This window comes from Anopheles arabiensis, chromosome 2 (genome assembly GCF_016920715.1).
Source record: "Anopheles arabiensis isolate DONGOLA chromosome 2, AaraD3, whole genome shotgun sequence".
Lineage (NCBI taxonomy): Eukaryota > Metazoa > Arthropoda > Insecta > Diptera > Culicidae > Anopheles > Anopheles arabiensis.
Genome location: NC_053517.1, coordinates 75,070,711 through 75,098,268, shown reverse-complemented (window position 1 = coordinate 75,098,268; position 27,558 = coordinate 75,070,711). Strand labels below are relative to the sequence as shown.

General features: G+C 48.9%; 1 protein-coding gene and 1 long non-coding RNA gene across 3 annotated transcripts in view; one reads left to right on the top strand and one right to left on the bottom strand.

Moving 5' to 3' along the window:
- The window catches only part of LOC120898321 (myb-like protein Q), a 123,279-nt gene that overhangs the window by 13,616 nt on the left and 82,105 nt on the right, over positions 1 to 27,558 (top strand). The gene's annotated exons all lie outside the window — the stretch shown is intronic.
- LOC120898322 lies at positions 1,368 to 1,671 on the bottom strand. Its single transcript, XR_005738647.1, has 2 exons — positions 1,516 to 1,671; positions 1,368 to 1,461 (listed from the first exon to the last, which is right to left on the bottom strand). It is a non-coding gene; the product is annotated as an uncharacterized LOC120898322 (long non-coding RNA).

Sequence of the window (27,558 nt, the reverse complement as noted above, 5' to 3'; positions counted from 1 at the left end):
GAGTTTTTGTTTCGCAATTAGGTTGTGGGCCAATGGCATTCCCTTTTCCTCGTGCAAGGGAAGTCCGTCGTCAGCAGCACCAGCGGTTCAACCACTTCCATCGTCACTCCGAGTCCCGAAACCGACAGCACAGCTTGACCACTTTGCGGTCGTAATTTGGTTGTAATTAATTGAATAATTCCTCAAGCTTCATCGTTTACCCTGCGGGAAAGGTAAGCCCCGCGTGGTTCGAAACGCCCGAAATCTTCAAGAAACCATCCTCCACCGCCTCCACCGAATGCACGTGTGCCATACGTACGTACGTATACACATGGCCCAGTCCGTCCCTTCTGAGTTCTGACTTCAGCTGCCCCTCCCCAAATAAAACCCCCGCGAAAGACCACTGCGTCATGTTCGAAAACGGCTCGCTCCGGCGTTCCAGGCGGCGTGAGTGAGTGCGTGATTCGATTAAGATGGCCGACTGTGCGCTCGCGAAGCAGGATGCCTTGCTGCTGCTGCTGGCGGAATAATAATAATTCAACAACATGCAACCCATCCCGCATCCCGCAAGCCATCCGGGTCCCTCCCACCAATAGTTCTTTTTCCTTCTCCTCCTGCTTCTTCACCAGCCAAAACTCACGCCTGACGATGATTGACCGTCGGATAATTTATCATGCGTGTATGTGTGCGTGTTGGCAGGGCATCCCTGCGGCGCGACGGCGGCCAAACGGACGGCATGCGTGTGAGTGTGTGCAGCTGAAGGGCGCCAAGACAACAAAAAAAACCATAAGAAAAAAAAAATACGCGCCATATTAATAACGATGGCGACCTTGCGCGAAAACCAGAAGAAGCGGCGTGACTGGAGAAAACTTTGCTCTTTTGGCACACCGTGCAATAATGGCGGGAAGGGGAGGGATCACAGACGGACGCGGAAAAACCACGTTCGCAGGGTAAACGATTGAACGGAAGATGAAACGAGTAGCGTCGAAGGAAGCGTTTCAATGCGCGTGGAAGTGGAATCGACCAAAACACGTTGCCAAATCTGGACACAAATCCTTGCGGTTCTGCGAATGGAGTGATGGAGGTGGTTGGTGCACGGTGGTGACTGGTTTGATAGGTTGAATGGGGATAAAAAATGTCATTCCGATCGTAATGAAGAGAGTCAAGGAATCGATATCGTTATTTTTTTCGTGATATTTGGTTTGCATTGTGAGCATAGGCAAATAATTATTTTTTAAATAGTTTCTATACTCTATATTAACATTTTCTGTATTAAATAATTTCTAGTTTGCTCTTTTCTAGTTAATAAATTAATAAATAATTGGATTTATACTGTGGGGGATTTGGGGTTAGATGTGATATGCACTTTTAATTGTCCGAACACTGTATATGTTTGTAAGATGTTGTTAATTCACAAGTTTATTTCACTTTAGAACAGATTGGTCAGAACGCAACTTTTTGGGTCTGAGGTCAAAACGCGACCTGTTGGTATGGGGATCAGAACGCTACTGATCGGGTCAGAGTTCAGAACGCGACTTGTTGGTACGGAGATCAGAACGCGACTGATCGGGTCAGAGTTCAGAACGCGACTGATTAAGCTGATAAGAATTCTCTCGGTCAGCGCGTAGCGCTCTCTCGTTGAGCAGCGCACGGCGACAACGATTAAGTTCCCTCTCTCTCTCCTTCTCTCTCTCTCTCTCTCTCGCGCGCGCACGTATGCTAAACGGAATACGATTTCCTCAACACATACAAAAAATCAATCAAAATAATGTGTGGATTTCCCGAACATCACCGAAAAGGAGACGCCCAGTAGCTTGTTCAAATTGCGTTTCTTCGACCTAAAAAACATGAAAATTGAATTGTTTAACAACTGTTTTTTCTACCGGCATCTCTTTACTTAAATAAGTCCATAGTGACAGACGCTTAGGCCTGATGGTGATGAAAAATTGGCATACGCGATTTATGGCATTAATGAAGGAAGAGGATGGCTGAGAGAGGGAATATTTCCCACCCGGCCCTGTACCCTCTGACCCTTCGGAAATCAGCATAATCATCATTAATCTTCCTCATCGACATCCTTCAAGCGTAGCCCGCGTGTCCGAGTGTACCGCAACCCGCAATTGAAGGGTCCAGAGATGCGTCACATCGTGATTGTGCCGATTTTCCCTTCTGCTTCCGGTACTTGCAATGCCAGCGGAGGGTTGATTTGACTGCACAAAATATGGTATTATTTTTCGTGAATTTCTCCGTTGCCTCGTTCCTGTATGTTTTTTATTTGCGATGAGGATTTAAAGACGGGTTTTTGTTGTAGTGTATGCATGCACTTTCGTCAGTGATTAAAGCTGTACGAGTTTCTTTCATCAAGAAATTCTTTGCTACGCACCGTACATAACCGGAGCATCGCAGTGAGGGGTTACGGACCTTTCCACTTCCACGCAACGGCTTCCGGTTTGGCTGCGGCTGCAAAAGAAAAGCAATAAAATCCCATCGTCTATAAAGACGACGCCAGGGTGACGATACAGATGTCCCGCTGGACGGTTTATGGTTGGTTAAGTTCTTCTTCCCCAAAAATTTACCACGGGGTTCGTTTTCTTATCAATCGAGACATTGAGAAAAAGCCCGTTTTGGTCAGTATAGAATGGGTGATTGGCAGGAGCCCGATAAGAACCGCGGCTGGAAGGAAAGGATGCAAAAAGTAAAAAAAAAATAGAACATTTTGATGTTCCGACGCACGTACGCTGCTTCGACGCAGGATTGATTGCGATCCAACGAGTGAGGAATCGGGCTGAGAATAGCTATACAGCGTTCGCACACACTTCATTGCTTCCCAAGCTTTACCCAACAAATCTCAAACCCAACTGCTCAAAGTAAACCATCTTCTTTTTCGTGAAAAAAAAACGAAAAAACCATTGCAATAAAACATTTTCATTCGTTTTTATTTTTTAACGATGAAGTGAAGCACATCCAGGAAAAGAGAACGAGAGCGCGCGCGGATAGGCGGGAGAAACAAATAAAGAAAAGGTGAGGCACCGTGAGTCCTGGATGTTGTTATGTGTTTTCTTTTAATGTTTCCCGAATCGAGTCGGCTTGCGCATGGTTATGATTTTGTATATCGGTGCGAACGAAGTGCGAACGGAAAATCGGCCGTCGGATCATCGATTTAACCTGGCAGTTAAAGCACGCGAGCCGGGTCTGAGGGAGGCAGGAGAAAATTCAGGCTTCCCCAAGTGATAGACGACGGCGTACGGTCTACAGCACGGTAGGACGAGGGCGCTCAATACATTTTCTTGTCTCCCGGTGTTTTTTTTTGTTATTTTTTTCTCTTCTTATTCAAGCGACGGCTCGCTCGAAGGTTTAAACTTGTTCACATAATAACTGGAATAAGAGAGGAGCCCGGGCTTAGAGCTTAGCGCGGTAAGCTTACCCGGCTGCCCGCCGCTAGGTGTAGAAATTCGAATTTTCATTTGAAAGTAAAATAAAATTGGCCATAAAAATGAAATAAAAATGTACCCCGCTTGCAGGTGCTTCCTCTACTGGTGAAAGCGCGCAGAAAAAAATAAATAAATGGAAACCCCCGGGAAGAAATTTGAATCGTTCCGTGTCGTGTCCTACCTCACATCGCGTGGATTTTGATCATGGCAGCGTGGCGCACGGGAACGAAACAGGCAAAATGGAAAATCCTATTTGAGTTTATCGCTTTTCAGGAACGCCTCTCGCTCTCCCAGATCTCCTCATCTAGCGACACCCATCCCACAAGGATGATGTTGGAGCGTTCGTAGTTTTTGGGGCTTTTTTTGTTTTGTAAAAAAGCGACCAGTTCTGAATTGGACCATTTGCCCCTTTTTCCTTTTTTGTGTCGGAGCGCCACAAATGGTTCGCCTTTTCGTCCGTTCGTTCGGTTTGATTTGGTCCGGCTGCATCACCCCCAGTTGGCGGGCAAAACAAAATCGAGCAATGGGGTTTAGGCAAATGAAGGACAATAAGCCGAGCACCGAGCAGGACGGGAAGGCGAAATAGAAAGGGTGTGACGAGCGTAAAAAGAAAGAAAAAGTAAGGGAAATGTATGGTTAATTTAATTTCGTTTGATTTTTCTCTTACGCTCGTTGGCGCGCTGGACTTGCGGATCTGCGGATTGCAGATCCAGCTGCCAATGCAAAGCAAAGCGCCCGCGCTGGGTGAGTAGCAAGAAAATTTCAAAAAAGGCTCCTCGATTTTCCGGCACTGAACCATTGAACCGAGCGTGTCGAATTTGGCTACAGTCCCTTCGGCGTTTCAGTTCCGATCCAAAATCCATCCCATTGGCAATGCGCTGGATTGGTCTTTTCTCTGGCTGGAGGTGCTGTATCCCGCAAACACTCCCAGGAAACATCAAGCCAGCCAAGCCAAACGCTACCGTGAAAAAGGAAAGCGTGAAAAAGGTATTAAAAATGCAATTTCGAATTATACTCCCGATAGCGAAGGTTTAATTTCAAACGATCGTAAACACCAATTTCTGCTGCTTCCGGTGTACACATCCGTGGGTCGAGTTAGGTGACCTGGCACATAGCGACCAAGAGGGAAAGAGAAGGAGAGTGTGAGAGTTATTTCATTCAAATCGCACTGGATGCATATAAAAAGACATTTCGTTTTCCCCTGCCGGTTATGGAAAGTGGCAAAAGCTGGGGAAAGAATCATATTAAAAAGAAATATTTTCTTTTGGCTTCCATCGAGGGAATATTCCACACTTGGAGTAAGGTTAAGGGTGTTCCATTCATAGAGATTGAAGGCGCTTTGTTGGATTCGTTCTTCAGGTGCAGCGGGAAAGATATGCTAGATCTTTTGTGCTGTGCCCTAGCAAAAGAACGAACAAACACGAACGAAAGAATTGGTACTAAAAATGATTGAAATCTTCCTTTGCCACCCATCGGCTCAGCAGACACGTAAAGGACCTTTTAGTTACCCTCACGTTTTGCTTTCCTTCCTGGGACCGTTTGCACAACAATAAACACTTCATCATTTCTGTTTTATTTCGATGCGTTCATACACACAGACAACCACCTCTCCTTTGATAGATTCTGCAGCAGGACGTACAAGCGGAACAAGCAGCTGTCCGTCCTTCGTCAGTGAGGATTTGAGGGAAGGGTGGGGGCATCCCATTCCGTGCCCCCAAAGCACGGCCTTTCACTTTCGATGATGGGTGCACTATAATCAAAGCGAAGCAAAAATATGAAACAAAATATCTGACAACATTTGACATGTGGAAGGGAACGGGACGGGGCACCGTCACTGCAGCCAGTGGTCCGGAAAAGCCGCTTACCCCCCTCTCCCTCAATAACGGGATCGATTTGAGCAAACTAGAACCAGGGAGACAAAATTGCTCTGTTAGCAAGTTTAGGTCCCCGCGTCCCCGCGGGTCGAAGGCCGAAATAAACATATTCTTCCTGCGTGTGCTGCGTGTGCAGCAACCGATCCACAGCGCCATCCTCACCGTCGGTTTATCACACTCGGAATTTGTCATCTTTTTTCAAAGCATGGACGAGGAGCTAGCTGCTTGTGACGATTTGTTCCATTTATTGGATCAATAGTGACGGAGGGCTGTGGGTTGACGGTGAAGAAGCGAAATGACTTCTTACCGCTACCCAAGGTGACTGTGGCGAGTGGCTGTGGCAAACAGGGTTGCGATGCCGGCTGATAGCGCCCAGACATGAAGGCATCGTGCATGCTTGAGTAAATAGTAATAAATTTTTGGGCATCCCACGCGCTTCGTCGGTGGAAATCCACCGACGCCGCGGGGGAGAGTTGCAAAATGGGGTGAGGGACTGAAAGCAAGAGACACGGAATAAGTTCACACGGAAAGGCGATGCATCTTCACCAAGGTGGAAAACGAAAACGAAATAAAAGCTATAGAAAAGAAAAACTTTCCACCTTGGCAGGCAAAACTTAAGCTCCGGTATGCTCCGGTTTGTTTTGTCGTGTCGTGACGTGGTTTGTATAGTGGAGGGGGAGGGGCTTTCCAGTCCCTTGCCAGCCGAACGTGGTGACATACAGCGTGACGATTTCGGCTCGATCTGGCGGCAGATCAAGATACGGCTGTACAAAAGTTTGGCTTGTCGTGAAGAATGTTGCGTTCCGTTCGGAAAGAATTTTCCATCGCTTTGTTGGGTGGGGCAAAACACCAATGCCGAAACACTTATTATAATATGTTTTACCACCCTTCCAGGGTAAGCGACGAACCCGGTCACATTTTGTTTAAGATTTTTTTTATACACTCGTTATGTTTGATTTCATATGTGTTTATAAAAGTGTCTGTGAGGCGGGTGCACCGTGATGCCAAAAACACTCCAAAAGAAAGAAGAAAAAACATTTCAAAAGAGTAAAAAGCGGCATGATTTCAACAATTTGTTATTGTGTGTGTGTTTTTTTTACTTATTCGCCATTGAAATGTATGGGAAATGTCGAAGAATGCAAACAAGTGGAAATGCCAAAGCCGTCCACCGTGTTGGGAAAAGTTTACAAATTACACCGAAAAACTTTTGCTTCTGCTCAACATTTTCCCCTAATCCGCTACAGAGCGCTTCTTCATACACACACCTACACACGGACACAAATACACCGACCGTGCGGCCTGATCCGGGCACAGTTCGTCGACTCTATTTCGCGTCCCGGAGAAGACCGGTCGTACCGAGGGACAGACCGAACATCCCGAAGCACATCGTTTGCATGCCATGGATCATTCAATCATGCCGGTGAACGGTGAAGGGGAAAACCCCCCCCTGAGTTCAATGTTTGTATCCCCGGGACACACTCGTGGGACACTCGAACACTTTTATGCTTCCTTTTTCGTTTCCTCCACCCCGTTGGATGATATTCCCGGGGAGTGGTGGAGCCGTAACCGGAAAGCTCTACCAGGCTGGCGGATCGGGGAAATAAAATTGAAAACATAAAGTAGAAACAAAAATCTAACCAGCACGAGAAACGAGCAGGGAACTGAGAACAACACATACACACACACACACACACACACACACACACACACACACACCATCCTAAGGACATACTAACACGTAACGCGGGGAGCCATAAAAGATAATGAAGAAAAATAAAACAGTTCTCGCGCGTACACGGGCGGCACGTGACAGGAGCAAGAAGGCCGCGACGGGCGCGGTGCGCCTCGCGAAAAGTTTTTCATATTTTCCGATTTTCCCATCGATTAACGGGACGGGACGGTGCGTTGTGCGCGCCTGTATGTGGCCCAGCCCCCCCCTCCCCTTCCCGAGCTCCGAATAGTTGTTGTGGAAAGAAAGCAAATAAAAAAGTGACATAAAATTCCTGCTTTCTGCCACGGGAGCGACCACCACCAAACGGGAGCGAGGAGTGGGCAGGAAAGCCACTTTCCGGAATGCCGCCGGTTCGTCCCTGCTGTCATCAATCGTTTGGGGCGCTGGCCCACATCAGGCCCACGGTACGGCTCAACGAAAGCAAGCAACGGCAAAACGGGGGGAGTGAAAGTTTTGTTATTTCTGTGGGCCCGCTGTGCGCTTTCCCTGCAGAAAGAAGGCTTGCGTTTTCCCCCCTCCGATGGGGTTTGGGGGATTTTCCGGGACCGCAGATGCCCCACCCTACCCCTTCGGTGAAAACGATACGAACCGGAAACGACCCCTTTTCTTGCCGATATCAGTAACGGTGGCTGAGGCACGGCAGGCGGACGCGATAACGACGCGAAAAGGAATGGAATGGACGGACGGGACGAAATTAGGTTTTTCGGCGCATTTTTTTTCTCGTTGCTTTGTTCCGGGCGGCAGTGACGAGAACGCTGGCGACACGACGTTGGCCACGATTGTTGACATCATTGACATGATATTTTGCTGCCGCAGCGAAGCATTTTCTTGGTGACGACCTGGTGAGGGGATGAGTAGTCGGTGGACAGGGCGTTTGATAGGTTTTCTCGATTTTTTTTTCGCGCACGGCAATGGCTGCGTGTGTCGATTTTTCTCAGTTTCGTGGCACGTAAAGAAAAAGCGAAAGGATTTCACTTTCTTCTTCATCGATACATCGAAAACACACACACACTCCTATATGCGAAGAACCAATTGAATCTTTCACCGCAGAAAGTGTCACATTTTGGGAGCATCTTTCCACCTTCTATCACGTTCCACAAACCGGTCTTGAAGGGACGACTTTTGACATACATACACACACAACGGGGACGAAAATTGAGGAAAAAAGTTTGAGCGGAAAAATGAAGAAGCAAAATCGAAACGCATGTCATTCACCCACCAGGGCACCAGGGAGCACAAAATCAATACAACAGTAGCACGATGTGTTGTGCCCCAGCCAAAACAGCTGCAGGCTAGAGGAAGCGTTAGTCCCATTTCGGGCGGCGTAAAGTGGAATCCTCGGTGCCTTGGATTTCGAATTTGGAGGTGGATTTTCCGTTGTTTTTTTCATCCCATTTCTTCATGGATGTTGAATGGAATGATAGGAAAGGGAATCAAATGTTTCACTTTTCTTTCGGCAAGTTTTTGAGCGAATTCATACGCAGCAGCCACTACGAAGCAATGACCCTGCCCTATTGCCCTTTTGCCAGCAGCAACAAACGAAGCAAACGTAGCGGTGGCAGTGGTGATGGTGGTGAGAAAATAAAATGTGAAAATGTGTATATTTTTGTTTGGAGTATCCTCGACGACCCCCGGAAACCCCCTCCGCACCCTGCTTCAACGGGGTTAACCGAAAAGTAATTGCCTGGGTGCTAAACCGAATTGGAGCGGGAGGAGAAGTCGGTAACACTACCTTTTCGGTAGTGTATTTTCCCCCTTTTCTACTCGTTTCACTCGCCAAAGCCGGCAGGCAGGGTTCGGTCGGTAAGTGTCTCCAGGGCACACACAAACGCTCGGAGCAAACTAGAAACTCCTTCCCTCGTTGTGTCGTAGTGAAGAGTGAAGCAGAAAAATAGAGAACGAAAAATAGCACGACGGCATGAAGCAGAGGAACATTTTCGTATCTCAACAAACAAACCTCGCTGGCATGTCCACCCCCTCCCCCCCTCCGGCCCTATCTCTCGAGCTCGATGGCGTCTGTCGAGCACACCGGGCCGACGGCCACTTGCAACTCGTTTCTCGGGAGTGATATTCCAATCGCATGGAAGGGCAAATATTTGTTCTAGCATTCTGACGGTTCTGAAGGCACCGGTCCCGTCCCGACCACGCGCTGTTTATCTTCCCCGGGATTGAGACGGGGCACGTGCGAAGGACGAGGGGCTGTTCCCGCGCTGGGGCTTTCATTATTGTTTGAAGCATATCCGTAGCGTATCCTGTGCGGGCACACATGCGGCTGACTGTACGATTGGCGGGGTGCCCGTGGGTGGGTGGGTATGAAAGTCATGAAATCCAACTTTCTCTGTTGGATGTGGACATAGGAAAAAAAAACCCCGAACTGAGTGGATCCGAGCAGAGCCGGGGGTGTAAGTAGGACTTAGGAAAAACATTCAATCCTTCTGCTTCCGGTATGACACCGCATGGCTGTGCCCCTTTTGTTGCAACATTGTCTTTTACTCGCTCGTCCCCAAAATGTGTCCGACCCCATTTTCGAGTGAATATGTGTGAGTGTGTGTATGTGTGACCCGGTTGCCAGCAAATGAAACGAAAGGGCAAACTGGGCAAACCAGAAAATGCGGGCAAGTCATCGTTTCGGGTGAATATATGAAAATCGGAATGTTATTCTTCCCGTAGATAAGACTGGGGGAAGTGGGAGCAAAGGTTTTTCTTCCCCTTTCCACTCCTTCTGGGGAGGGGAGAGGGGAAGAGCTCGAAAAACCTTCCTCGGAAAACTGCACGCACGGACGAGATTGAAAGAGAAATTCGGGAATATATTTCTGCTTGCAGAACAAACATGATAGTTTTCGTCCCCTTCCCCCAGGCTCGGGGGTTATCCTGCGTTTGGCTGTTATTGCGCGCGGCGGTGGAGTAGTGTGGGAGGGTGGACATTTTCCCGGCTCCCGGAGAATGCAAGGTGGGTGTGGTTTTTTGGAAGCTCGTTTACCCGCTGCTACCAGAGTGTCTTTCATAGTGACGCGGCAGAGTTGCAACTCCCAGAAAAAAAACAAAGCATAACAAAACCCTCTTCTTGCATGTAAAACACTACACGACCTGGCACTGGATTTGCTTGGTATCGTCGTACGGGCGGACGACAAAGTTTTTGCCGGTGGGGTAGGGCGGTGTGGTGTTTATCAACATTGATATTAAGTAGTGCTTTTGTTTAGCCGAGAGATCATACTCCGAGAGCTTTGCAGTAAGCGGGGCGAAATCAAAACTTTTCGATTGGATTGCGCTTATTGAATGAAAACCTCCGTCCGCTGGTTCGCAGGCTCGTACTGCACTGTAGTGCTGTAGATGTGACAAAGAGTGGCTTGCCGGGAGTTTTGCCGTCTTTGCCGAAAAACCGGGGAGGGAAATTGTTTCAGTCAGATAAATTCAGTTTGTTCAAGGGATTGGACTGTGGCGATAACGGAAGCATGGAAGGACGGTCGACAATTTTGATGGGTACTATCGTTGATAAGTAAATATCACTCTATTTGAATGTTGGTACAATATTATACAGTGCACAATGTTTGAAAAAGTAACATTAAATTGAATTACAACTCCTCGACGCTGATGCGACCCGCTCTGCGTAGAATAAATTGTACCATTTTGTTCGCAGTAAATTTACATTCCCGAGTGGTTTATTGATTCATAACACAGTGGCTTAAACGATTTCGTGGCGTCTTTTTTTGTGGCCTGCTGCGCTCATCTCGATCTCTGCTAGCTGCCGGAAAATCGCACCACGTCTCCTGTTTTGATCCTGGCCGCCCTGACCTATGCAACCGGTACACCACCCCCGGGCTCGGGGGCTTGAGCAAAACGGAAGCCACGGAAATGGCCTCGCCAATCGCTTCCGGTTTCAAGTGCGTTGCAAGGCACTAGCCCTCCCCCGTGGAGGGCGGAAGTGTGGTGTCACTCTTCAAACGCAACAACGACCATTCAGCGCCCTCCGGATCATTTATTATCTTCTTCGTTGAATCTCATGAATACAAAATTGACTCGCCGTGCGCCGTGTTGCGCTACACGCGCTGCTTCTCTGCCGCTTTCGTTACCGGGCCAGGACCTTTTGTGGAGGGGCACGATGTGGCATGGTTGCGATGTGGCGATAGTCAAAACTTTTCGCAAATAATTTATGTTGGAGTTTTGCTTGCTTCTTTTTTGTTTTTTTTTCTTCTGTCGTGGCTTTTATGTTGCCCAGCGCTTGCTGCAACGCTTTCATGCTGCATTCGGGTTCGCGGTGGGAGTGGAAGTAGCAAAGCATACACATACATAACCACACAAAGACGTAAAATGAGGGTTTCTCGTTCGTAGCTGCTGCTTGGAGTCCACGTTATCCTGTGATTTAAGGCGATTGTGAAGCACCCAATGAAGCTTGTTTCCTGCTTCTCGAGCTTGAGAAAATTTCCTCCAGCCTTTTTTCTTCACTATTACCCATTTTCTCCTCCCTTTCTTGTTGGAAATGTTGGGCCACTCTTTTCCGTCTGTGGGAAACATCTTCCGGCTGTGCAGACACACACACAGCCGTCCGCCCGGAACCGTGCTCAACCGAGACCGTGGGTGCGGAGTGTGAATAATTTGATTTCCTCAACTCCATATCTAATAAAATAAAAATCATTCAATTTTATTTGATTCCTTTCGGGGTTTTCCACCACACAGCAGGCACCACGCGTGTGTGAAGTCTCGCGTGCCATTGCCAAGTCTACACTGGCCACGCGTGTCTGCATGTTCTGCATGGCCAGGGCTGTGCGTGAGGTCGCACTTTTTTCTTTTCTCGCGCCCCCTTTCTCCAACGCCAACTGACTTCTAACGTTTCCGAGTTTCCGATCTAATCGCTTCTGTTGGCGGTTAAATGGCGCCCAGCCCGCGCCTCGCACTTGCTCGCTCTCCGGGGACGGAGCGCTCCAAGCTTTTATCATTATTGCATTATCGATGAAGCGCGAACGAGGCGAAAAAAGGGAGCTTAAATGAATTATAAATAAAAATAAACACACTCACTGGAATTATCTCTGGGTGAGCGGAACTCCACAACTCCACACCGTGGAATGGTGGAAAGAGGGCAGGAGGAATGGGGACCCTTCGCATTCGCTAAAGTTGAATCAATTGGATTCGGAAGAAAGTTGCAAGAAAAAATAATTTTGAAGCCACAGAGCAGCATGTGTGTGTGTGTGTATGTGTGTGTGCGCGGGTGGAATGGTTTCGATGCAATCAAAAGATGGTCGGCATCAATGCGAGTGGGGATGTTTTTTTGTTGTGGCAAGCGGAGGATGGTATCGCCACATTATCATCAACATAAGCCATCACCATCAAACTGGCCTGGGGTTTGTTGTGTGTGTGTTTTCGCTGTCTCTGTCTCGCTGGTTTTCCTCTCCATCTCTATACTACCCTCTGGGCGACTGAGTGTGAATCGAAGTCTTTGGCGAAGGCAAACTCACAGACTGACGATAGAACAGGGAATGTAACATAAACAAAACGAAGCAATGGCAAGCATTGGCAAAAAGACGAGCAACGAAACACAAACTTGCGATGCTGAAAATTGGTGCGGGCAGAAGCACAACATAAACTTTAGGAAGCCGGGGCTGACGACCCGGGGACCGTTTTTGGGGGGCTTTTGTTGGGTAGGTTTGGTAGTTTATGTTATGTGTTCGTTTTGTTTGCGACATTCAATGTATGGGAGCGTATTTGTACGGTTTCTTTATCGTGTGATTTCGAGCAAAGATTGGCCTTTTATTACGGCTGTGTAAGCTGTTTTTTTGAGTACAATGGTTGCGTTATTTAGTGTTTTGTTTTCGTATTCACTGCAAAAGTTTATTATTTTTACTAATTGTTGCTACTATGAGCCTATTTTACACAAACAATATCTCCTTTTGATTGCTTTACAGTAGTTCAGACTCTTGTAAAACGACTTCTTCAATATTTGAAGGATTTTTGTTCATTTTTATTTTATTTTTATCATCATTTTGTTTGTTGTGATTTTTATCGGTTTGAGTTTTTAATAATTTTGCCCTTATTTTTATTTTCGTTTCTTTGTAGGTAATACAAACATTGTTTTTAATCATTGTGTCTTGATTGGGAATATTGGTAAGCAATTTGAACTTATTTTTTATCATGTTTTGTTATATTTCACACATTGTTCGTTCCATACTTTTAGTTGTTACGCATGTTATCTTGTTTTTTTTTTCGATTTGCTCGAGTAAATTATGTTGTATACATAATGGAGCTTACTAGTGAACGTTGATCACTCATCTACTGCAACCCTAACCTTACAATGAAGCTGTAAGTTTCCACATGCCTCATAGTTGCTGAGCTCGTTGATGTATTTTGCGTTGAAGTTGATTTTTCGCCTCCTGTAGCATGGTTTGCCGTTCTTCACCTCAACATGCCTCGTTTAGTCGACGCAATTATTCGTTTTCCAAGCGGGCAGGCAAATTTAGCAGGGGTGTATCGATGGGGCAGAAGGCCAACCGTACGGCGCACTCGCTGCACTGTGCAATCGTTTCGCTAACGTCTCTGTTCGAAACATCGTTTGGCCCGAAGGCAAATGTCATGCTCATGCAAACGGTGCAAGGATGAGTGTGTGTGTGTGTGTGTTTATGAATGATGGTGTTGGCTTTTGACCTCGTCGATTACCCCCTTTTTCTCTACATACATACACTCCGATTACACTTTTTGTCATTACTTTGGTAGTGGCGATGTGAGCAGCGAGTGCAGACAGACTTTATGAACGATGAGGTTTTTCCCGGCACACATGCCCCAAAACCGGGCGACCGGCATGCGCAAGTATGATATGTAAACATTTAATTAAATTTCATATTTGCTACCGGAATCTGCACGAAACCGAGCACTACCTCGGAGGAGCCGGAATAGTGCCGGGTGACCGGGTGCTGCTAGAAGCTCGCTATTGCGCCTGAAGAAGAATATACAACAACAATAAAAAAACGAACCTCTTTTCCCTGTTTCCCGCTACACGGCGCATGGTAGGATCGGCGAGTAACCGATGTGGAAGAAAATAAAAAGCTCCGCAAACACAATTTGTGAAACACGCAAGGATAAAAGTCAACAAACAACACGACGGGACGCGATTCGATGGCGCAAAGGTTCGGTGCAGCTCGGAGGAACCACCCACCCACCCCATCCACAGGGCTCACAGGGTTTTTGCTCGATGAAATATTTAGTGAACGTTACAACCAATTACGATGTGCCGTACATTTTCGGTTCCATATGGAGTCGGCCCTGGTGGCCATCATCAAATAACACGGATGGGGAAAAAAGGTGGAGACCGTCCTTTTTTTTTTTGCTCTCCCAATCGAGTCCCTAGCCGGGATGGGATGAATATGGATGAAGGTAATTTTATAAATTATAAACTTCTTTCCATCTTCAACCACCTCTCTTCTACTCGCGTTACCATATTTCATCGGTGCTGCGATGCACCTCAGTGCAACAGACGCACCCGGTCGCTTCTGGTGCAACCAATGTCTGTCAGGGTGGGATGGCACGCAGTGAGGAGGGTTTGTATGTGTGTTTCTTGCTTTTCTGCACATTGGCCGTTGCATCGGGATTGCCCCGTCGGTACTAGCTCTTGGTTGGGTGTGTCTGATGGTCGTGCCAGATGAGCGATTCCTTGGCACTAGCGGAGACGGATGATGGATTTCGTCGCGCGAGTCTCCCGCAGGAGTTTTCGCGAGGAAACCTGATCTGTTGCTAACCTTGCCAGGGGAGGGGATATAAGTGGGACCGCAGAGGGGGGCATCCAGAGTGCACGCAAACGCTGCTATCATTCATCAAAAATCGTGGTGTATGATTTCATCATCGTCATCATCGTTCTCTCACCGTGTGTGTGCGCTTCATCGGCTTATGCGCTTAAGAGGCCAGTGTGCTCGCCTGAAAGGTTGTAGAATCTTGTTGTTTTATGATAGCAATAGAGTTGCTGTGTTGGTGTTGTTGATCTTTTCGTGGTCATTACGTGTGCAGCCAATGCTTGTTCCTCGCTTTCCCACAACAGGAACGGAGCGACCGAAAGGGAACAGCACGGCGCGATAAAGATCTTACTAATGTCATCACAAATTAAATTACCTACATCTTTCTTTCTCCATCGGGTTTTATCCCTCCTCAGCCTGCCTGTATCAGCAAACTGCACCACCGAACGAAGTGGCCACTATAAAGTTTCAGTTTTTCCATTCTCTGCAGAGCACCGGCACCGGCCGGAATAGTTCCTGGAAAGAAAATTCTACAAATAATTGGGTCACCCCTTAGGGAGGAGGGCAAAGGTGGGTGAGAGTTCAGTGCGCTAAACGGTCGCTACACGCTAACGGCGTCCCGTAGTCCCGCCGCAAGAGGAAGGCTTGAAGGTTTCGCTAACGTGAACAAATCTTGCAAGATACACGCAGCCCATGGCTGCGAAATGTAGATTTTTTTAAAGGTCTCTTTCTTCCCGTTTAAGGTCACTTTAGTCGCTGTCCCATTGGGTGGGCTGATTCTTTCTTCTGAGTTGTTGTATTTTTATTGCGAGCTTTTATTTGGCTTCCCCAAATGGCAAGTGGAAATGTTCCTAGCGGGTGGAGTGCCGGTCCCGCTCGAACCGTAAGGGAAGCGAAACTTAAAAGTACTTGACCCCAAGGGAAGGGCATAAGCGATGCGACTTAAAATTAACCGAATGCAAATAAGGTTTCGTCGTTTCCTTACGCGCACAGCGTAGGGCGCTTTTCGTGCAGTATCGCACCCGAGGAAGGGAAATTGAATAAACCGACGCGAATAAACCAAAATGGTACGCCAAAAATAAAAATCCCGGGAACGCGCTGGACAGTTTCGAGCGTAACGAGCAGTAAAATTTGGTCACCGTTTTTCCAAAGTTCCCGTCGTTCCAAGTCGCCACCCCGCCGGACGTTCTTTAGTTCGTGTTTTTCTTTCTGCTGCGGCTGCTTTCTTGCGGCAAAATGTTATTCTTTTTTCGCGCATTTTCCCCCTTGGTCGGCGATTATGGAAATTAAGATGTGCTTATCGGACCGGGCCCCGCTGGTAAGCTTGCTTCTAATGCGTGGGGGCGTGGGCGACATGGCCTTACCGGGATAACAATCCAATTGGCTAAGCGTCGTACTGAATGCACACACACACACTCACACACAAACGCCGGTGGAAACGATTGTTGTTGGTGGGTAGAGAAGCAAACACGCGAAAAAACTTCCTCTAGGCTAGTTTGTTGGTTTTGTGTTGGTTTCTTCTATGCTGCTCGTTATCTTTGTGTGTTTGTGGTGACACTGATTTTGTTTTCCATTTTCTTCGTGCGGCTGGCGCAAGATTTTTTGTTTTCCCCTTTTTGCTTCTTTAAATGCCGCAAGGGACAAAATTACAGTGTAAACTTGATATTGGATTTCTATTGTAATTTTATTCCGCTACGTAAGTGGGTAAATTGAATGCAAAAAGCACCTTTCTTTTGGTGTTTTTTTTTTGCTTGAACATACCTTGAAATTAAATTTACTATGCAACTTTAATTTAATTCTTTGATTTAATGCCTCTAACGACTGGTCTACGACGGTATGTTACTTTGGCGTTCTAGCGAGCCAGTAAGTCTACGAAGGAAGCAAAGATTACCATTAGGCTGAGTTTTTGCTCCAGATGAAACAAAAAAAGAACAGAACGCAAAGCACAAAGGATCCAGTTTACGCATGCATAAATATTGACTACGCGGAAAGATGCTAGATGTTAAATTACACCCACAGCACGTTTCGGTTTCTACTGGTCGTGTGCAAGGCGCAACGGTGCTAGAAAAGCACGGTGCAACACCATTTCCTCCCTTGCAAGCAGCTACGGATGGACGTGATGGACGTTCGCTCAAAAAAAGAATTAAAAAAAGCAAGACGACCGCTGGTTACGCTTCGACGTTCGAAGGTGCCTGCCCATCGTCGAGCTGCCCATCCGCTTTGCGCCTTCGTGGTGCAAAAGCCTGGTGTCGTGTTCGTTGCACTTTTCGCCATTCTTGTGCGGGCGACGGTCGACGTTTATCTGCAGCACTCATGAACGTCATGCTGTCCTCTCTCCCCCTTGCACTGCCGCACTTCGGAGGGAGTGCGGGCGGAAGCACTAGTTAAGTCGAGCGACGAACGCGCTCAACACCAAACCCAGGCTGGACGTCCAAACAATGTTACTACGGAGCTGCGACGAGGTTCTAAGCGACGAGCCCGAGAAGGTGCGTTGCTAATGGTGCGGCTACATTATGCAAGTTGAAAGGCGGCCGCCTGGCAAGGCGAAAGAGAGTGTCGACCGAGGCCTAGGCAAAGCCCCTGTGCGCCACTAGTGCGAAGGAAAACTCTAGCAAACCGAGGCACGAGGCCACCGTGCGCGAACGACCGTGCAACAGATGCAGTGGGGTGTGCATCTACCCGTCGCACGCTCTCGCACTTGTGCAGCAAATGCAGAGAGAGAGAGAGAGAGGGAAGGAGTCGGTGCGACGCCGATGCGCAACTTTTGACATTGAATTTGCTGACCGACGGCAGTGAATCGAATCTGGGCAACCGGTCGTTTACCCGGCTTCGTAGACCCGGTCGTGGACGGGCATCCAATCCCACCCACCCATTGAATTGGTTCGCTGCGATGCGATCACTGCCACAGACTGGCTGGCCTTCGGATTCGTTTTCTTTTGCCTATCTTCGGCGGCCGATCGCTCGACCGGTTCATCCTTTGGACGCGCTGGTCGCCGTTCGCTGCATAAGTGGCCGCATGATGCAGTGCGTTTTCCACACCTCGCCCAGGCCCGTCTCGTTCACCTTCAATACCTTTCACGACCCGCGTGTGTGTGTGTGTATGTTCGAGTTCAAGCAATTTTGGTTTGAGCACACGCTATCAGCCAAATTTTGAATATCTTTAAGAATGGTTGGAAATTTGATAGAAAATTATGGTAAAATAAGTCAAAACTCTGATACCATTAAATTCTAAATTCAATTCAAAGGGGTTTGAGTATCCCTGACATGCATATGTACAAGCAAAGCATAACCGTTGACTCTTCATTTTTTGAAGCCTCAAAAGAGAAACAAAACGAGAACACTACCACCACGGCAGTTGGAAAATCTGCATCTGCCCTTGAGTGCAGTACACCCTCAGCCGGGTTTGTGAGTGTGTGTTTTTTTGGGGTGGTTCGCGTGCTGTTTGCCGAAGTTAGTTTCGGTCGAGCAGAAGGCCGATTACATCGTGACCCAGAAAGATACGCACCGCTGTGGAAAGTGCGGCGCAGTGAATTTTGCGCCTCGGACCGCGCCCGTGTGGGAGTTCCGAGCCGTTGCGTTATCGGAGTTACGAAATACTTGTGTGGCCAGTCGTAAACTGCGAGCAGCACTGCCAGCTGACGGTCCGCGGACTACCGTAATCCGATCCGTAGCGCACTCCCTGTTTGCTGATGCTGATAATCCTTTGCCAACTGCTGCAGTTTGGTGTATGAAAAATGATGGCCACACGTGTACTGCTCAGCGATCCAGCCACGATTAATCTCCCGACGGTGTTGTTGGCCGCAAAATCTCAAGGGATCGCAGAAAAATTGCCCCCACATCACTGTGGCGCGATCAGAAGGAACGTAGCCGACGACATCCTGCTGGAAATAAATGAGCTAACGAAAGCTCCGATGAACATCGTAGCGTTTGCTTCTCGAAACCTTCCTCTTGCAAGATAGGCAGACTTGACCGGTTAAAGCCGGTGCCCGGACGTTCGTCCGCAGACGGTGAGGTCATCGGTCCGCCGCACACGGCGATGACTGTACCAGGGTGCGGAGAGTACCTTTTCGAAGATGCTTGCACCACCGAAAACCAGCGAAACGATGTCCCAGCTGATCGGCGTCTTATCGCTACGGGCCGCTCAGTTCCGGATACGCTGCCGTGGCTCTCACTTTCTGTGGTTTGTTTTGTTTTACGTTTGTTTGGAGGTTTTGTGGTGGCAGATAAGCGGAGAGGCTGTTTGGTCGTCGAGTACTGTGGAGTGGCAGCGGATTGCTCACTCTCGAAACTGTGTTGTGACAGTTCGTTCACTTTTGAACCCATCGAACACGGCGTTAGAATTACTTCCCCTCCTCTCCCAGAACGATTAAAGACAAGATGCACACACACACGACTATCGCAATAAAGGTGAAGCTTATCTGTCACAACCGCTGGTCTCATCGTGTAAAGGTTCAAATCAATTTTATCGTGTGTCCGGCTCGGCAGGAAGGTTCAGGCGCACTGCACACGTTTTGAAGGTCGTTGCCATCGGGCGTTTGACAGCTTGTTTGCCTCCACTGGTCCGGGGGCCTGCAGGGGAAGGGCTAGGAGGGGAGCGAACCTAATCGCATATGGAGCGTGTTTGTCGCGTCTTCTAGCACGCGGCAGCCTACGAACGAAGCCAGTCTGTTTGTGCGGTAGCGCGCTGCATGCATCAGTGACATTGCCCTTGCCCTGTCCGCCCGGTCCGGGGCACTGTCACTCGCACGCAGCCCACAGGGTGGGGGCTAATACGATCGAATGAAATGCGGCACCGGGCGCCGGATTGGAGGTGTGAGACGACGAACCCGCTGGTCGGGACGCTGTGGTGATAGAACGCGTGATACCATCGCAACAACTGCTACCGACCAGGCGAGGAGGGGTTCGGGTTTTGGGGTGGACAGGGGATGGACGAAAACAACAATATTTTCACGAAGTAAATTATGATGAAACAAACGCGACGGCTGGCTAACGGCCGGCAATGTCAACGACCATGCGAATAGAGCGAGTGTGTGTGTGTGTGTATTGGTGTGGTTGTGGGGTGCCGGGTGATGCTGCCTGCACACTGTTGTCACCTTCCCGCTCACCTTCACCCGCTTCTAGCGGGCGAGCGGGAAAACGCGGGAAATGAATTATGAAAACTGAATTAAGCGATCTTGTTTGTATGGCTTTTCCTTGGCGCAATCAAAACAGTCCGTTAAAGTGGTTTATATTTATCCGCACAGCGAGAGGACGTGTCTGTTTGTGTGTGTGTGTGTGTGTGTGTGTCGTTCAGCAAGGCGTGGAGCAGTAGTAACGGCTATGCAAATCGACACACTCCTAACTCCGTGGCCGTGCGAGAACCGTGTGTTAAAATTAATGGTCTATAAGCCGTATTGATTGGCGTACGCAAATTTTACATTAAATCTACATCAATCATGGGCGCAAACGAGCTTTGGCCGCTCGGGGTGGAACAAAAAAATCTCTCTCTCTCTCGCTACATTTGAGACCGGGACACACGGGGCGGGCTCAAACGGATCAGCGCGTTTAAGGTGTTTTCCGGCTGTACAGCGAACAAGCTTCAGCGCCCGAAACGAAAGAAGTCACGCATAGCAGAACATTCGGTAGCTCCGAACCGAATCCACTAAAGCCGGGAGATGAGGGAGCAGATGGTGGTAGTACGTTCGAGGAAAAAGGGCTGTGTGTATGCAAATGAAGTGATTACTATCTATCGGTTCGCTTTTGTTCGCTATCGTGCGCTGGAAATCGTACGTTGTTTTCGGATGGGGGGTGGTGCGCAAGATCGGTCCAAATTCTCGATAGGTCGCGGGCAATTACCGTGCACAAACAATGAAAAAAAGTACCTCGGTCTGTGTGTGTGCGTTTGAAGGGAGCAGTAACATGGGCAGGGAACGAGGGCAGCCCCGGAATCCGCACCAATCGTCGGTAAAGTCGGCGACCCGGTAGCCGGAACGGTTTGTGACGAATGACGGCGGAAAACGCCGGGGCGGAAATGGTACGCGAAGGAAAAATTGTTCTTAAATTTGATGATGAGTAATTATGCTAATAACCGAGCAGAATTCACGAAAGCCACCGAAAAAAACACCACAGACAGCGAGCATGTACATAGTTACAGAACTGTCTGGGGTCTATCTCGCTTTAGGTTTTCGTTTGTAATGGGGATCTTGTGTGTGGTCGATGCTACTGAAGAAGGTTTGCGCGGCGACTGGCGGAAGCGGAAAGGTGACGGTGCTCGAGAAGTACTGTGAAGCGAGCATGATGCAGCAGACGGTGGCGGTTGCTGTTGGGCTCACTGCTCTCTAAGCAGCAAAAGAACGCAAAGAGCGGCATGATCTCATCCAACGTGGGCTTCCGTTCCGAGGGGTTTTCGGACGAAACAGATTATCCAACCCGCCGGCCGTCCGCTCGGTCAAAGTCGCGAGTTTTATTGTTCGGCCGACGTGGGTCAGTTCGAGGTCTCTCGGGAGGGAGGGCAAGATCTCGTGACCTCGTGAAGTCAGAAACACACGCACACATACACACGGGCAGAGATTTGGGCCGGGCGAAAAGTGCTTGCCGTGCCACTATCGGCTCATCCCTCGGTTTGGGAAACGGCCAAAGCAACAAAACAAACCCAGAAAAAAAACCTACCACAGTGCGAGCCTTACTGCCCCAACTTGAGTCGTTTCCCTTGTCTCCGGTCGCTTTTTGGACTCGAAAAGTCGTAAAAAAGCTCAACACGACGTCAGTTTTCTCATTCGTGTCTTCGCCTAAGCTTCTCATCAGACGCGGCAGAAGCGGCGGTGGCACCCTTCACGGCCTTTGGCTTCGGTCCGGGGTTTGTCCGCGTTTCGGTATTATTGCCTCCGCCGGCAGTTGTGCACTTGGCAGATTCACCTTTTTTCTCTATCGACCCTCTGAAAGCAAAACTTGCCACTCCCTCCTCCCCCCGATTGATGTGTAACCCGATGGACCCAAAAAAGGGGGCGCCCAGGCACATCCAAGAATCGACAGAGAGAGAAAAGAAAGAAAAAAGTTAATTTAACGATTTGTGCTGCTTTAAAGCCGTAAAAGTTTTTCGATTTAGCCCTGGCCCTTTGGAGGTTTTCGCCTTTCCTTGCCGTGTCCCTTAGCTTCCTCACTTCGTTACAGTAGCCTGTGCGCTAAGGGCTGCTGAGGGCCGCTTTCCGGAACTTCTTCATCAGCCGGCAGTGAACCAAGGGGGCTGGCAGCTTAAGAAATTCGAGCTTCTGGTTCCCAAAGACCCGTCATCTTTGTTGAACTGGGGTGTGTTGGAGAAAGTGGAGGTGGAAGCAACAACAGCAAGACAAGATAGAAAAGTGTAAAATCCGATAGCGCAAAGGACCCGCAAAAGGCGCACCGCAGCAAAAAGACGACTCAAACCTGCTCGGAAAAGGGTAGCGGCAGCGGTAGCTCCAAAAAAAACGGTGAAAGTTCGCTACTTCGGGACAACCCGGGACCGCGACCCTAAGCTGCGCCCAAGTTTGACAAGTTTTGTCATCATTACGCGTGACAATATTCGTGTTTCGATTGGTTTTTCGGTGGAACACGCTGGATTTAACTCGTTGCCAATTCTTGGGGAAAAGAAGCAGAAAGTTTTGCGGGCACCTTGGAGGTCGTAAGCTCTTCGGGCGGGGTTTGTGTTTTGTGTTTTCGCTCCCCATAGCGAAGAATCGAAAAGGGCTAACAATAATCAACAACGAATCAACCAACGAACCAGGAGGGAAAGTGTGGGACAATTTGCTGCCGTGCTAATCAGGGTTCCCGGTTGGGAATGTCCACGCTGGAAAGGATGGATAGGAAAGTTTGCAATTTGTTTCGCCTTTTTTCCGCTCGGCTTTCCGGCAGTGTTGATCACACCAGTGTTGCGAAACAGTTCGATCGTATTTCACTCGCTCGGGAAAGGATTCTTGCTGCGAATACCGTCTGACACTTTCCCTTCAAACGAGCAAAAGCGGATTGTACAGAACACCAACACACAAACACTGATAGGCGCTTCATCCATCGATCTGGTTCGTTCCCTCCGAACTGTTGGAAGGGCCTAAGGGTGGGACACGGTGCACAGTAGGAAAGGTATTTGTGTATGTTTGCCTAATCCGATCTTTGCTGCTTTGGGCACTTTTTCTGGCGAAAAGTTTTATAGCTTTCCAACCGGGGTCAAGATGTAGAGAGGGAGAGAGAGAGAGGAAACGAAGAGCCACGCAGAAGGGGCCCACGGTAGGCTGGTCCCACAGCATCCTTTGCGCGATGTGCAGAGGGATCCGATCGGGCGTAAGTTGACCGAAACTCGTTATTTATTTATATTGCGTTTCGAAGGCGGCGTCGGAGGGCAATCCGGCTCGAAGGGCCAAAGCGAGCGTCCCCTCATCGCGCCAGCTCGTTAAGAGAAAGAGCAGCAATATATCGGCCCGATAGAAAAAGGGTTTGGAAGCGCATGTGTGTGTGTCTGCTTTTCCCTTTCTTAACTTTCTTTCTTCAAAGGGCGCTGTCACCAAGTTTCGCGCTCGCGTTCGGCGAAAATGTGTCAGCGAATGAAAGCGGGCAGGTTATGAATAGGACATTTAGGAGCTCACCAACAATCTCCAAGGAATCATAAATTCATCCTCGGGCTTTCGGTTTCCCCTTAACAAACTCAGATGTCTCTGCCAGTGTGTGTGTTACAGTATATGGGAGGCCAGTCTAAGCCCGTACGAGCTGTAGTGCTGTGTGGCGATATGGGACCAACGGCGAGCTGACAGATATTTATGCGCTTCTGTTCGGTTTCTAACGTTCCAGTTTTATGGGCATTTGTTCAAGATGTTTTCAACTTTCGTTTCAAGATGTTTTAAAGCAGAAACGCGTTCAAGTTAGCTTCTCAACTTTACTAGTTTTTTTTGCCTGACCTTCGATTAATCTTGAAAGTATCTGCTATCAATGCCACCTACAAGAACCTTGCCACCGCCACCTCACCGCGATGATATTGCACCGCAGAAAGCCGTGAAGCAGTGCGCAGGCAAGTGTAGAATTCGCCCAGCTGATGGCGATAAGCTGCAAAGGCAACCTTCCCCCGCCCCCCCTCATTCATATTAGCTCGCGTACGTACAGTCGTAGCTGCAATGTCATAACGCGCATGCGAAGCTCCTGCATGCCTGCTTGCCACGGGGAGAAGGAATTGCAGAACGCCGAACGCCGCTGTGCTTCCGCATTTTGTTTTTCAATATCAAGCGGCCCCGTGCCTGCTATCTTGGCGCGCGCGGTTGGCGCAATTGCGCGCTGGAATCCGACGCGCATGTTCGCGCAATGCTGGCGTTCAGCTGCAACATTGCCCCTTCCGCTAATCTTCACTCCTCCCCCCCTCCCCCACTTTCTTGCTCCTACCTTAGTGCAATAGTGCACCCCCTTGTTGCGGTGCGGTATTGTTGCATCGCGCACAGGAATGCATCGCGCGCTGGAATTGAACTCCTATCGATCGGCATTTACACGCACTGAAACGTGGCCATCAGGTTGGTAAGTGTTGGTTGCGGAAGGCTTTTTTGTAGTTGTTTTTGTGAGCAGCCCACCGAAGGTAAACCGTGGGAAGCGGAACGCGCGCTGGTGGTTCCTGTGTGCCCGAAAGCTGCAACGTCAACGACCAACGGCCTTGAGCGATAGAGAGGTTGTACGTCAACCGGCGGTGGACCAGCATCATCATCAGCATCTTCATCTGCACCATCCGTCGAGGGAGCAACCTTCAGTGTCGCCCTGCCCGCTCCAGATGGGACCGATTGTGACGGAATTTCGAAACGAAATACAACAGCATTTATCTTAGCACCGAAATGTGAATTGTTTCTCGTACGGTCGTCGAGGTCCTCCGCCCGGGAACGTGGACAAACGCTGATAGTGTGGGATCGGGCTGGTTGGGACTATCAGCGTGCTGGAAATCTCCCGCCCTGGGCTTGACTTGACTTGCTGGTGCAGCTGGTCACAAGATTGCCTGGCTTTTTTTTCCATTTTTTTGGTCCACGTTCATGCCGCGATGCCACTCGGCCACCAAGCACGTGTAGCTGGCCTCGTGCACGCGTTATCGTACGTGTATGGGCGAACACAACACTGCTCACAAGAATGTTGCCACCCAGCCACTCGGCGAAGCTTTTGGATGCATTTGGATGCCTCGTGCAAAGCGGGAGGGGAAACGGGCACGGTCGACTGAACCGACCCCGATTGCAGCCGACGTCGGCGGGGCAAGCAGTTGCGGCAAGCGGCCGGCATCGGTTGCATACAAATGGCCTTCTTGAGCTGCCCTGAACTTCGGACTCGGAGCATGTCTGCAATATGCTCGTACAAGCGCCACTGCCGCTTGTTACCGAATGGAAACAGCATTATGAATTTGATTTGCAACCCTTGTGGTGGCTGCTTTGGGCGAGCGAAGAATGCGTATTAATTTCGACACGAAGCTTGTTGGTGGTGTTGGCTAATTGGAAGTACCTGTATTTCCTCATGTTTTACATGTACAATTCACATATAGTTGCACACCGAGATGCGGGGTTTATGTGTGTGTTTTTTCCGTTTCGACATCTAAAACTCAAAAAAAGCGAAAGGATCGTCATGCTGGCAATTCTGGCCACCCAAACGGTTCCTTCCTTATTCCGTGACCTTGATGTGTCCGGCACGGTGAACGACAGATCGCGCTGATGTACGATGGGGTTCGTTTTCATATTTCAATCATGTTTGACTCTCCCCCCGTCAGTCTCCTTCGTTTAACCCACTCAGGCACCATTCCGTGCACCCTTCAAAGCGAAACCGTCTTCCCAGGGACGTCCCAGCGTCGTCCCGTTTGTCAAAAAGTTGCTCTCTCGGAATGGACTCGCTGATGCATGGGACTAGGGGAAAGAAAAATAGTCTTCCCGGGCCAATCAAATTACTTTTTATGGCCTCTTTCTAAATCATCATTACCCATTCGATCTGGGAGGCCCACTCCTTCCCCCACCTCCCCCGCATCTCCCTCTTGCCGTCGTCATCGGTTGACTGGTGTCGTTATCTTCGATTGAGTGCCTTCTTCCTTCTTTTGTAGCTACTTTCCTTTTTGCATGAAGTCAACTTATCCGGTTTTTCTATCCTTTTTTCCGGTTTTGGATTGAACACTCTCTCTCTCTTTTTCGCAAGGAGTCAGGATGTGTTTGAGCACAAAAGGGGAGAAAAAAGCCAATGGAAGACACAAACTAAGGCAAGGCAGATCCTTCCGATGATTCCCAGGTTATTATCCCATTTTTCCTTTCCGCAACGGGTGAACCGCTTTTCGCTTTTCAGTCTCCAAAAACCTCCGCGCGGGCACGGCTGCCGGCTGGATCGATCCATCTATCGATGGAACGGTAAAGTATCGAATTTCTTCGCGGCACACAGACACACCCGTACGCACGTACGAGTTCGAAAAGCCGAGATCCGTTCCTATGATTGAAGGCACACCACACATATATCGCACAAGCTGGGGCCAGAATGCGTTTGGCGTTTGGCGGCAAAGTTAAGATGACAGTTTTTCTTTTCTCCCTAGTGGGTGGTGGGTACCCTAGTCGAAAGGCAAACTCATAAAGCATTATTTATTATTATAGCTACCCGTATTTGGTTCGCACTCACTCACACTCACTCTGTCTCTAGTTCGGTGTTTTCGGTGCGAGAGTCTGCCAGAGATCCCTTTCAATGGTTGGGCACCCTTTCAGTATAGCAAAATGTGGCAGGTTCGAAGAAGGATTCGCTTCGAACCATGGAGCATGATGAATGGGAGCACACACACACTGAAGGGTAATTGTGCAAGTTTCACGTGTTAAAATGACATAAAGTTTTCGGTAAACAGCTTTGACCTCTTGAACTCGCACGCTCGCACAGTTTGCAGTGCGGCCGTAACTCACCCGAGACTGAACCTGTCTTAAACGGTGGTAGGGTTTCGCTTGGGAAATGGCTTAAATCACGTCCCAGTCGTAAGATTCTTGTATCTGACAGTGCGCATTGTTTATTTGTTGCTTTATAAAGTGCAGTAAGCGGGTGTAATGAATTTGGGATGAAGAATCGATGAGAATCGGATTGAAATTTAACACACAAAAAACCCCCGCCAACAAACAAACAAGAGCGCCAAAGAATGCCGAAAGAGGAAATAGGCTTCAACAGCCCATTCACTCAAAAACAAATTCCTAATTCCTCACGCACATTCCTCCGACGCTCTAGTGGTGTCTGTGTGTGTTAAGGTGTATTTTCAACAAAGTTATCGGGTGGTAAGGCTAAGCCGCCGCAGTTCCGTCACGATTCGCTACACCCCCACGCCGGGGCCGGGCGAAGACCACCACGCGCCTTCGCAGATGCCCCAAGCAAAGCCCATTAGAGATTTGCTCCGGACAAGTTGGAAATTGGACCGCCGCCGCACCAGACGTCTGGCGTTCGGTGCGCGGCTGGTCATTGACTGGACTGATCGATTCGGCACGCATCAGTGTCGCCGAAATGTTTCAGCACGCCCGTAAGCTTCCAAGGCTATGCAAGAGAGGCCCCGCCGCTGCAGAGCTCAGACATGTGTGTGAGAGATTTTTTGTTTGTTTCTCGTCGGCCAACGTCTGGCCACCAATGGTCGATGGAACTTAAATGGCTAGCGGTGAGGCATAGCGGTTCGCTGTTTCCGCCAGCAGCAGCAGTGGCAGACACTCAGCGGCATCGCCAGCGCCGCAAAGCTCGAAAAAGTCAAGGTCGAATTGGAGTAAAATTAGCCGCTGAGAAGCGAACGAGCGCGAAGATGTAAAGCGCGGCACGAAAAACATAAACTCCCGGCTGGTCGGCACGCTGGTGGGGATAAAAGCATCGCTCTCGCTTCCTTC